Source organism: Gracilinanus agilis, chromosome 2 (assembly GCF_016433145.1).
Source record: "Gracilinanus agilis isolate LMUSP501 chromosome 2, AgileGrace, whole genome shotgun sequence".
In the NCBI taxonomy this organism is placed as follows: Eukaryota; Metazoa; Chordata; class Mammalia; order Didelphimorphia; family Didelphidae; genus Gracilinanus; species Gracilinanus agilis.
In genome coordinates, this window is record NC_058131.1 from 582,873,953 (window position 1) to 582,886,466 (window position 12,514).

At 33.0% G+C, this 12,514-nt stretch overlaps 1 protein-coding gene across 1 annotated transcript in view; it reads right to left on the bottom strand.

Annotated features, from left to right (window-relative positions):
* The window catches only part of FAM189A1 (family with sequence similarity 189 member A1), a 537,302-nt gene that overhangs the window by 398,915 nt on the left and 125,873 nt on the right, over positions 1 to 12,514 (bottom strand). The window lies entirely within an intron of this gene.

The following is a 12,514-nucleotide window of genomic DNA, read 5'->3' on the forward strand; positions in this document are numbered from 1 at the left end:
TACTGCTGTCTGAAAAACCCTATCACAACTCAATCTATATCAAATATAACTGAGTAAAATTTCAAATGCTACCTAAAATTAAACTTTTTCTTTATCTGAGGCAAAAGAAAGTTTTGTTTTCATTTCTGAATGTAAGAAAAAAGTCTTTTTAACAGCCTCCTTTTCCTCTAGGTATAATTTATAACTATTTTCTTTACAGCTTTAATTTTTTTTTCAAAAATAGACTATGCATAACAATGCTGATCTACAAGCAGTGCTTTCTTTATACTCGCACTTCTTCAAAGACTCTAAAAATGCACTAAATAGCTTTTATTCTTCCTATTAAAATTAATGTGAAGATAAATGAAGCCTAGAAAAATCAATTGGGATGGAATATAAAATGATGATGAGTATCCAAAGATTGTATGGAAAAGAAAGGCATAATACATGAAAACAACCTTGAAATGAGATACAAATTCTAAAGTTTTGTTGGGTAAAAGAAGAGAAGTACCTCAGAAACATAAAATAGATGCTGAATAAGAACATATCGGCCTCATATCACTTGAAAATTAAGCAGATTTTGCAATTAATGATCAAGTTTGTGTTTCTTCAATTATTGCCAACATCAATATACTATAGTTACTAACAATTGTCACTCAACAAGATATAGTGGGCAACATGTTCACTATTCCTTTTCTGAGGTAAACTAGCTTCCTGCCCAAATCTGGTATGGTATCTGGCCTTTGATGAAAGCTCCACCAGAAGGTCTCTAATTTCTTGAGAGAAAAGAAAAGACTGATAGTTGCAGGAAAGCTGGTTCAGAAATGTATGTTTTAAAAACACCTGGAAGTTTAGCTACAGTATGACTAAATGTTCCTTGACTCATCCAATTCTGGTGCCTCACTTTGGTTCAAAAGTGGCCCAGGGAAAGTAAGAGTATGAATCATGTAATCATGTTAACTTTTCTAAAAAATAAATATTATTAAATGTTAAAAAAATAAAATAAAATAAATCATTAAAAAAAAGTGGTCCAGGATTCTCAAAGGTTTATTGTCAATGGAGCACAAGATCTGGCGGTTTCAGTCAGGCTAAAAAGGCTTAAAAGATGGAGGCATGGTTTTTTTGTCCAAAGTGAAATCCATTTCAGTTTAGAGAAGCTACAGAGCTGGTTACATAGTGATGAATGTTCCAGCTGTTACTCTTTAAGTCCTTTTAATGAAGTAGTAGACTGGTTACCCCACCAATGAAATTACAGAAACTAGAAAGTAATTCAGTAATTTTTTAAGAGTTTAGCAGCAGAGAGTTTTTTTTTTAATTTAGAGTTACTTTAACAGGTTCTGTCAAATAGGATAAAGTGCAAGCCATGTAGAAGTAAAAATAAACTACACAATTTTAGGACAGAAAACTGTTTTGAGGAGAATATTAATTACTATTTTGTATTTTTACAATTTCTGAAAGTTTAAAAATCACTTCAACATATAATGCCTCTTCTCTTTTTATCCTGACAATTATCTTATGAGGTAGATAGTGAAATACTCTCTGCAGTTATAGAGTAAGTAGTCTAACTCACGCCTAATTTAAACTAGTCTAGTAATTCAGGCATGGAGTTAAAAAGAAATGAGAGAGTCAAATGGTATGAAGCAATTTTCAGTGGAAGAAAATTCAAGCTATCAAAATGAAAAATGCTCCCAATCAGTAATAAGTATAGAAATGAAATTTAAAGTACTTTGAGGTTCTACTTCACATGTATCAGATCAGTGAGGGTGGAAAAAGAAAATAAAATTATAATTGTTGGAGAACCTATGAGGAAATGTATATGCTAATGTACGATTGGTGGCACTGTGAACTGGTTTAGTCATCCTTGAAAGCAATTTGTAATAATATCCAAAAAAGTTACTAACCTGTGATACTCTTACCATTACTAGGCCTATGCTCCAAAGAGCTGAAAGAAGACAAAAATCCAACATGTATAAAAATATTTATAACACTTCTTTATGTGGTGGCAAAAATGGAAACAAAGGGGTCCCCATTAATTGGGAAATGGCTAAACATATTGTGGTAAATGAATGTATATAACAGAATATTACTATGCCATAAGAAATAACAAAAAAGATAGTTTCACATATGATTTACCACTTGTTTATAGGGGTATATGATTTGTGGTTGAGTTTTAAAAGATTACTCCATTACAAAAATGAATGATATGGAAATGGGTTTTTAGTGATAATATATATATAAAACCCAGTGGAATTGCTTGTCAACCCAGGGAGGGAAAAGAGAAGGAAGATAACACGAATCACGTAACCATGGAAAAATTTTCAAAATAAAATTTAAAATATAAATGAGAAAAGAATTTTCAACAAAAAAAAGATAGTTTTAAAGAAATATGGCAGTACTTGTATGAACTGATACAGGGTAAGTGAGCATATAAGCAGGTTAACAATATTATAATATTTTAAAGAAGAATTTTGAAAGACTTAAAAAGTTTGATCAATACTATGACAAACCATGATTCTAGAAGACCAGACATGAAGCATATTACCAATGTTCTGCAAAGAGGTAATGGACTCAAGATGCAGAATGAGACATATTTTATATATTTCCAGTAAAGAAATTTCCTTTATTAGACAATGAATATTTATTACAAGCTTTCTTTTTCTTTATTGTTATTCAACGAGAGAGGGGAAAATGTAGAGCAAACTTGTTAATTTTTTTAATTAATTTAAATCAGCAAAAAAAGTGCAATGAGAGACTCATGGACCATAAAATGCAATAAAAATACCTTTACTAATGACAAAGCATAGAGTATATTATTCCAAAGTCTAAAAAAGCAATAATTCAAATCAAATGGCTACTCCCTTTCACATTCGTAGTCATCATTATAACTAGCCACAATAGATCAGAAAGGTATTCCCATAGGGCAACAGGAATGCTGCTAAAACTGCTAACACCAGTTATCTACTTACTGGATCTTTTCTGCTTAAGGAATAAGAAAATCAAACCAATAAGGATCCAGAGAATCTTGACCTTCTCAAAAGAAAAACAGCCCAGTCTACGTAAATTCAGTATAACTCCTAACATATTTATGAAAATAAGGAAATGAGACCATAAAAGGCTTGTCTGAGATTAGCAAATGCCAAATCCAGTTTCCTTTCCAGGATTATCAGCATTTGCCTTCAGACTCTGAAGTATAAGAAGCATTTAACGTCAGAAACAGTAAGGTTTACAAAGTAGATGCTCATTAATTTTATGATTTGTGGCACTATCTAATATGAGTCTTAATTATATCTAAGAAAAGGAATATTATCTTTCAAAATATCCCAAATTTTCCCATTCCTACTGCCTTGACTATAGTTCTGCTCCTCTCCAATTACACCCCTGCAATCTTCCACCTTAGATGACTATCAAAAAAATTAATAACAAATTTTGGCCTGACTTTCAAGATCCACTGAAATTTGGACCCAAACTACACATTCAAGGTAGTTAACTCTCAGAGTTCTGCTTACTTCTATCTCTAAATTTCTAAGTCCAGTTATACTGTACTGTTTCCCAACCCCTCTACCTGCACCCAAAAAGAGGCCTTGTTCTTGACTTTTTCTGTGAGTCTAAGATCAAGCCACCATCTTTACCAGAACTGACTTTCAAAATCCTGTCTATTCTTCAAGTTAAATGCTAAATAGCAATGTTTCACACAAGTCAGAAGTGAGCTCTCCTTTCAACTTCTTTATCATTTTATTTGTATGACCTTTATACTTATAACAATCTAGATTTTATTATAGTCATTTGTGTATTTTACCCCCATATAACACTGTAAGCTCACTGCAAGCAGCAACTATTTCTTAATCAATTGTACTTTGAAAAGAACAGTTGCTCAGCTCGTACTTGCTAATAAATATTATCTCCCCATTAGGAGGTAGGTGTGCAAATTTTGAGTGCACAAATTTTGTTTCCCCAGAATTTAACATAGTGCCTGGCACTTAAATGCTCTTTGGTTTGATGGGGGGTTTCCAGAAAAACCAGATTAATGGGGGGAAAATGAATAATATTTTTTCATTGTCAGCTTTTTTTCTAAATAAAAAATGGTTTCTAAAAAAAGATAATTTAACTAAATGAAAGCCAAATTCTTAATATCTTGTAAGTCATCATTGTGTCCCTTCATGATATACATGTAAAATGAGAATGATTCTCATTAACAACAATAAGCATTGATGAAGCAGCTACTAAGTGGCAAGCATTGTGCTAAGTACTAACAATACATACAAATAAACACAAAAATAGATCCTTTCCCTTGAGGAGCTCAGACAGAAACAACTATGCCCACAGAAGACACACATAGTGTAGACAGAAGGGAATTTCAGAGAGAAGTCCTGGGGCAGGAGCAGAAGCAAGAGCATGGGGAGAACAGGTAGATCTTTTGCAGAAAGTGAGCCATGAGTTAAGTCTTGAAGAAAGCCAAGAGAGCCAGGAAACAGAGGAGAGGAGGGAAGATATTCCATTCATGAGGGATAGCTAGTGTCCCACTAGACAAGTCAATTTATTATTCTCGTCTTCAGTTATGTAAATTATATGTAAATTGAAGGAACTGGACTTAATGGTCAGGATCTATGGACAATCCTTTGATAATTTTATTAGATAGTTGATGATTCTCACTACTTTTTTTGAGTTACCATTTATTTTTATATATGACATAATATGAAACATGATTTGTTATAAATGTTATAAATTATTATGAATATTGTGAAGATAGGATTAATTTTCCCCTTACCTATTTTTAGCTAATCAAATCAAGAACTTAAAGTAGCCCTACTTGACACTTAGTATGAGAGTTCACAAGTCACTTGCTAAAGTGGGTGACAACTCCAGAGGCCACTGCCCTGCCTCTGGGCAATGCTAGGCAAATTGAAAGACTGCGATTGGTTCCTGTAAAGTGGGGAAGGGACAGGAAATGATGTGGAAAAAGCACTATAAAAAGTCCTGAGCTTCCTGTCCAAGGGACTTCTCCTTTGAACTTCTTCTCCTTTAGATTTCATCTTTGGAGACTGCATTGGTGAGCTGGTCTGAAGGAGGAGACTTTCCCTGAATCCTGCATCAGCTTGCTGGGGGAGTAGCTGGCCTTCCTTTCCTGGCTTTTGGAGAGATTGGTTCCAGAGATTCCTGCCTTTGTTTTGGAGGAGGTTGCATTGGTGGAACTCTAGCTGAAGACACCACCAGACTTCTGGCTTGAGGATTACCTGGAAATCCACGCGAGGACAAGGGAGGTAGGGAAGCCACTGTGGGGCTGAACTTCACTTCACCAGAGAAGGGCTGGTAGGCTTGTTAAAATCTGTCTCTTTAGCTACATTTTTCCACTTTCACTCTTTCCACCTCTTTGTAAATAAAGCTGTTAAAAGTCATTTTGACTTAAGCTATAATATTCTTAAATTGGTGACCACAATATTATCTTAGAACTTTCATATTAGCATAAAAACTTAAATTTAAAGTCTTACATTATGCATATCAAAGATAAAAAATTCTCATATTAGATATGTTCAAAAATCTATGTTTCATTCTTTCCCCCTCCCTCCTAACAAATTACCCTCCCCATAAAGGCAGATAATATTATATAGGTTGTACTAGATTATACAATACATATTTCCCTGTTCATTATATTGTGAAAGAAGATACACATTACTAAATTTATTTTTTTTATTGTTTCAATTAACAAGAATTTCCTTTTCCTCAACTCCCCCATCAAACAAAACAAAACTCTCATAGAAAAATATGCAAGTCAAGCAAACAAGTTCCCATACTGGGTATATCCAAAAATGTGCATTCCTTCTTATCAATCCTCCATATTTCCCCTTCCAGAAGTAGAAAATAGGACTCATCATTGATCAATTGGAACTGTGGTTTATTCACATTCTTAAGTCGTGCAAAGTTGTTTGTTTTTAAATAGTGTAATAATACATAATATAAAACCGTTATTGTATATATGTATATACATTTCTACTCATTTCACTCTATATGAACCCATACAAATCTCAGATTTCCCTGAAACCATTTATTTCATCATAATATAATCTTTTTCCATTACATTTATATACTATAATTTGTTTTGTCACTTCCCAATTGCTATGAACTCCCTTATTTTTCAAGATTGTTTTCACCACAAAAGAACTATAACTATATTTATATAGAGAGGGCCTTTTCCTCTTTATATATCCTCTTGAGGATATAGGACTAGTAGTATTCCTACTGAGTATAATGGATAAGGAAGAGTTTAGTAATTTGCGGGGTATGGTTACAATTGATTTTCAGAATCGCTAGGCTAGAACAATTCAGAGATCTAACAGCAGTGCATTAATGATCTTTTTTCCCCACAGTCCCTCCAAACATTATTGTTTTCATTTGAGGGTCAAATTTGATGATCATATGGTTATGAAGTAGAATTTCAAAAAATTATTTAAAAGTCATTTCTCTATTATTTCATTGGAATATTTTATATGATTGTTATAACTTGGATTTCTTTATTTGAGAATTGTGTTTGTCATTTACCACTTGGGGATGGTTCTTATTCTTATCAATTTGAATCAATTCCTTATCTTGGAAATGAAACTTATCAAAGAAATCAGCTATAAAAAAATTTCCCCAGTTAACTGTTTTCCATTAATCTTAGTTTTGTTTGTATAAAAACCTTTCAAATATATGTATCCAAAATTACCTATTTTTGTGAGATCCTCTGTTATCTCTCTCCATAGGTCAAAAGTTTATATCTCCCTTTCTCCACTAAGTTTTTTATAACTTGATCTTTTACATTTAAGACATATCCTTATATAAGGTTCACATGCTATTTGAATCATTAATCTGAATCTAATTTTTACCAGATTTTTTTTTTAGGATTTGCTTTTTCTGGACAGTTTTTATCAAATACTGAGCTCTTATCAGAGCAGCTGGCATCTTTGAGTTTACTGAACATGAGGCTACTGTTTTCATTTGCTGTGATGTGTTGTCTACCTGTTTTTTCCCCACACAAACCTATCTATTTTAAATAAAAACTGCTTAATGGCATAACTGAGATTAGGTTCATCTAGACTGTCTACCTTCTCTTTTTTTTCATTATTTCCCTTAAGATTGTTGACATTTTGCTACTATTTTCTTAGGTACATGAAATATTTTGGTGTTTTATTTGGTATGGCAAGGATATTTACTTATTAGTAAATTAATCTAGATAGTTCTGCTATTTTTATTCATTTGGCTCAGCCTACTCATCAGCAATTGATATTTAAATCTGTCTTCATTTTTATAAAGAGTATTTTAAAGGAAGATTCATACAGTCACCAGATGAATCTTGAAAAATGCACTCCCAAGTATTTTGTAGTGTCTGTAGTTATTTTATTTGTTTTTTTTTTAACCCTTGTACTTCGGTGTATTGTCTCATAGGTGGAAGATTGGTAAGAGTGGGCAATGGGGATCAAGTGACTTGCCCAGGGTCACACAGCTGGGAAGTGGCTGAGGCCGGGTTTGAACCTAGGACCTCCTGTCTCTAGGCCTGACTCTCACTCCACTGAGCTACCCAGCTGCCCTCTGTAGTTATTTTAAATGGATTCTTTCTAACTCTTCCTGCCAGGTTTTGTTTTTAATACTCAGAAATGCTGATGATTTATGTAGATATGTTTATTTTATATTTTGTAACATTGCTGAAGTTATTGTTTAAATTAATTTTAGATGAGTCTCTAGGTTTCTCTGAGTAAACCATTACATCCCTTGCAAAAAAAAAGCAAATTTTGCTTTTTCTGTGCCCATTTTTAATTCGTTATTGTTCTTGTCTTATTATTGAAGCTAGCCTGTACTATATCAAATAGTAGTGCTAATAATGAACATCCTTGCTTTACCCCTGGTGCTACTGGAAAAGGCTCTTATTATTCCCCTTTACATATGATGTTGGCTCTTGATTTTAGATAACTACTAATCACTATATTAAGGACAGATTCACTTAATTCCAATTTTCTAGTGTTTTATTATTATCTTCACTGAAGATCATTTTCATCAATTAATTTCTTTTTAGCAAACAATTCATTAAATATATACTTTTGCAATTTGACACCTGTGTAGATGGGAGTTTGGAGAGGGCAATAGCAAAATAAGGGAGATTAGAAAGCTATATCAATAATCAAGGTGAAACGTGATAAGGACCTTGATTGGACACAAGAGAGAAGAGAAAAAATAAGAGACTACATTAAAAAGAGGTTTTGAATTTTAGAATAATGGAGAAGGAAGATTTCACAATGCATGACACCAGTTTGCTCAGTAAAGTAGAGGCAATGTCTCTACCAAACGGGCACTGAAAGAGTGGTACAGTGAACTTGAGGATATAAAAAGAGTTCAAAACAATGGATTTGGGGAGTGTAACAGAAATTCAATATGAGAAGAATGAGAGAACTGCCATAGGAGTAGAAGCCCCGTTGAAGCCAATAGGAGACTTCAGGTTAAAATAAGATGATAATCATCCATTGAGATAGGAGAGGGAAAAGGTATTTATGTCCATGCTGAAACTACATATAGCCCACGTATTTAAGTGAAAAGGCAATGAAAGCATTGTATATAAGAAGATAAAATAATTTCACTGGACTCTTATAACTATACTATGAGTTATAGTTGTCTATTACTCTAATGTGAGATTAGTGTTAGCAACTGGAATAAGTAAACACGAATGTAGCTAGAAACATTAGTCATCTACATTTCTAAAATGGATAATTATAACCAACGCACTAATATTTCCATAATTAAAAGTGAGAGCAAGTGCAAAGCAAGCACAAAAAAAAAAGAAAGCAATATATTTCTCAGGAAATGACAGAAGAAGCAAAAGTGCTGGAAGGAAAAAGAAGTGGATGAAGAGAAATGTGTACAATAAATTTACCAATAGATTATCAAAATAAACACAGAAAGATGATTTTGAAATTATAATAACCAGTTCTTTCTTCCTTGTTAAGATAAAAATCAATTTCATTTTTTTGCAATATTGGTTAATGTTCTATCATATCCAGGGACTTGTCACTATGCAGAAAATATTCCTAAAACTTCTGAATAATTTGAAAATCTTTAACCATTTTTTATTTCATAATCCCCAAAAAATAGTTTGCATTTTCCCCCCATTAACCTCCTCTGTACCTTTATTTACACTCAAGGCAATGAATATCAAGATTTTTATTTATTTATTTATCTTGGATAGGCTCATCCAAGTTCTTTGTAGACTTCTGAACTTCATCTCCTACAGTAGATATTGATTCACAAACTTTGACTATCTTTATATTGGTTCATTTACCTGTATTCCTCATGAATACCACAAGGCACAGTGACTAAATATTCCAATAAGGGATGTTTCTAGTTGCTTGAAAACAAGATCAATTCCTTGAATATTCACATCATTTGTAAAGACTGTGAGCTATGTTTTCATTTAGGTGCAATGTCTTAGTATTCTCTGATTTCTTTTAAAATAAAGATGCCAATATAGAAGTGGCTCACAGTCTATCCAGTAATTTGTCAACTCAGTGATCATTCAATAGAGGTGAAATTTGTGGTGATGTGGAAATTGCTTGTTTCAAAGTAAAATAATTAAATTTGTTCACAAATAAAGCTTATAATTTTAATATCGTTGAAAACTGTAATAATTGTCCCTTTTCTTCAATCACTAGTTTTACATTATTTGGTATTGAGTCCACAGAATCTTGATACACAGGCCTTAGTTTTCCATTGTGAAATAACCTATCACATTGAATATTGAGTATGCCTTCAAGGAAAATCCATGTTTCCAAGTCCAACTCAATAGTAACCTATAAGTTTACAAGGAGGTTTAAATAAAAAAAGGTCCCAGCACAATAAAGCGTGTTTATTTTTATTTCTTTAGTAAATTTCAAGACCTTCATGACATATGGCAGGATAAAAGATTGTGTTTCAGTATCCTTACTCCATTTGGAATTTCAATAATTCTGCAAAAATTCTGCCCTATAAAATATCAATATATTTAACAGAGTTCATCATTTCATCAAGGGAGTTAAGACTTCCTGACCCACTAAAAGTTTCAAAAAACATTTTAGTGGATGTTTTACCTTCTGATGAAGACAGCCAGATGTTATACACACACCTGAATTTATTAGACAATGGTTTTGGTTTGAAATTAAATAAAAAATAAACTGTATTGGTAAAAAGTACCTCTTTGCAAACTTTAGTATTCTAATCTTTCTATTGGTTTACAAATTATTAAGTTGTTGGGGTGTTTTGTTTTGGTTTTTTACTTCATAGCAATAGTTAGCTGCTTTGGCCTTTTTCAACTTATCTCTTGCTGTTTTTCCAATTTCAAGAAGATAATGTGACACCATACCAGAATCACTAATTGCTTCTCCAGCTTCCTGATCCTTCAGACAGTCTTTGCTCATGTTTAAGAATTATTTAGGCTGCTATTCAGAAATAATTTGTCAGCTCTTGGCATTATTTTTTGTTTTTTACTTCATATCCCTTTGTGTTTTGGTGCAAGTAATCCTGTTTCATTATGGGCTTTAATGTTCCTTGAAATATTTGACTCAACCCATGCCAACAGCTACATTACAGTGTGCGGTGTTGTTTTTTTTTTAAAGAAATATGGCTTTTGCATATTTCCTTGGAGTAATATTCATTCTTTAAAAAAAATTTAAAACACAATAAAGGATAGCAATGAAACAGTATGAGTTCAACTCAACTGACAGAGAACTAATTAAAGTCTGGGAAACCAACTCAGTCTAGTTTCAGCTGGGCAAGGTATGACATTCTGAGTCAGCATAAGGCCAGTAGAAGTACAAATCTGTGACCATTGTTCTAAAAAAATCAAAATTAGTGCTTGTCAGAAGTAACTCACACACTACTATAAATTGCCATCAGTTAATATTTTAATTTCTATAATTTTCTATACTCTCTACATTATTTTCATCATTTCACTAAAAGTTAATGCTTGATTTTCTGTGATTTTCAGCACCCACTTTTCTATTACTTCATTTCCATCACTGTACAAGTAATCCATCAATATGCAATCATTAAATGTCTCTCTTGAATTAAAGACTGGCATTACAAAGAATGGAAGTTCGGTGGTACAGCAGATAGAATGCCAGGCCTGGAGTCAGAAGACTCATTTTACTAAGTTCAAATCCAGCTTCAGACACTAGCTATATGATCCTGGTGAAATCACTTAACCCTGTTTGTCTCAGTTTCCTCATCTGTAAAAGGAGCTGGAGAAGAAAACGGCAATTTAGCATCTTTATCAATAAAACTCCAAATAAGGCCAGAGAGTCAAATATGACTGAAATAAAGAACAACAATAACAATTACAAAGAAAATTTTAAAAATGATACTTGCTCTCAAGGAGCTTGCATTCTAATTGGGGAACCTACATGTACATATATAGAAATATACGAGATACTTTCAAAGTAGATACAAATACTTTTAGAGAGGAATATACTCACAAATGAGAGGAGTTGAGGAGGGGATATTGGGGAGACGCTATAGAAGGGGACTAGAGAAGAGAGTATATAGTACAGAATCTTCAGATATATCCTCAGTTAGTGGGGCATGAAGATGAGTCAGAAAAGAAGACTAAGAAGGAACAGTCAGAAGAGTAATATCATAAAAAACCCAGAAAGGAGTGTTTATTCACAAGGTGATGAACAGTATCAAATTCTGCAGAGGGGTCAAAAAAGATAAGCAAAAGAGAAAGACTATTACATTTGACAATTAAGATACCATGATTACTTTGGAAAGTACAGGTTCAGTTGACTGATGAAGTTGGACAGCAGATTATAGAGGATTTGTAAGAAAGCAACAAGAGAGAAAGTGGAGGCACTAAATGTAGATAACTACTTCAAAGTTTTTCTGAGGAGAGAAAAAATATAAAAAAAGGAATGGTGATGATAATAGAATCAAGTGAGAGTTTTTTTAAGGATGGGAGAAATTAGTTTTGTTTTAAGAGACTATGAAAGGAACCATTATAGAGGGGGTGACTGAAGATTTAAGAAAGAATGGAGATGATAGTGAGGTAATTTACTTAAAAAGTTAGAAGGAAAAGAGATCAAGGGTAAATGAGAAGAGATTGGTCTTGACTAAGAGAGAGGCCACTTCTTCATCAGAAACACTTGCATAAAAAAAGAGATAATGAAAGGTGACATCAAAAAATTTGAGATGAGAAACAAAAGAAGCTCTTAGACTCAATTTTTTCAGTGGAGCGTGAGGCAGGCCATCAACTGAAAATAAAGAGGGAAATGGAGTTGTGACAGGTTTGAGAGAAGTGAAGATTTAGAATAGTCACTATGGAAAGATATTGAATCAATTGGGGAAGACTGGGTGACTTGCAGAACTGAAGAGGTAGACACTGTGGTCCATCTACGGGATCAAGACAGAGAAGAAAGGAGAGTATTCCTAGAGTAGAAGTGATAGCTAGGGGAAATATTGAAGGGTAAAGCAATTAGAGGTCACAATGAGCATGAAGAATAAAGTTGTGATAGTATGAGACTGAAAATGATGGAATGATCAAAGA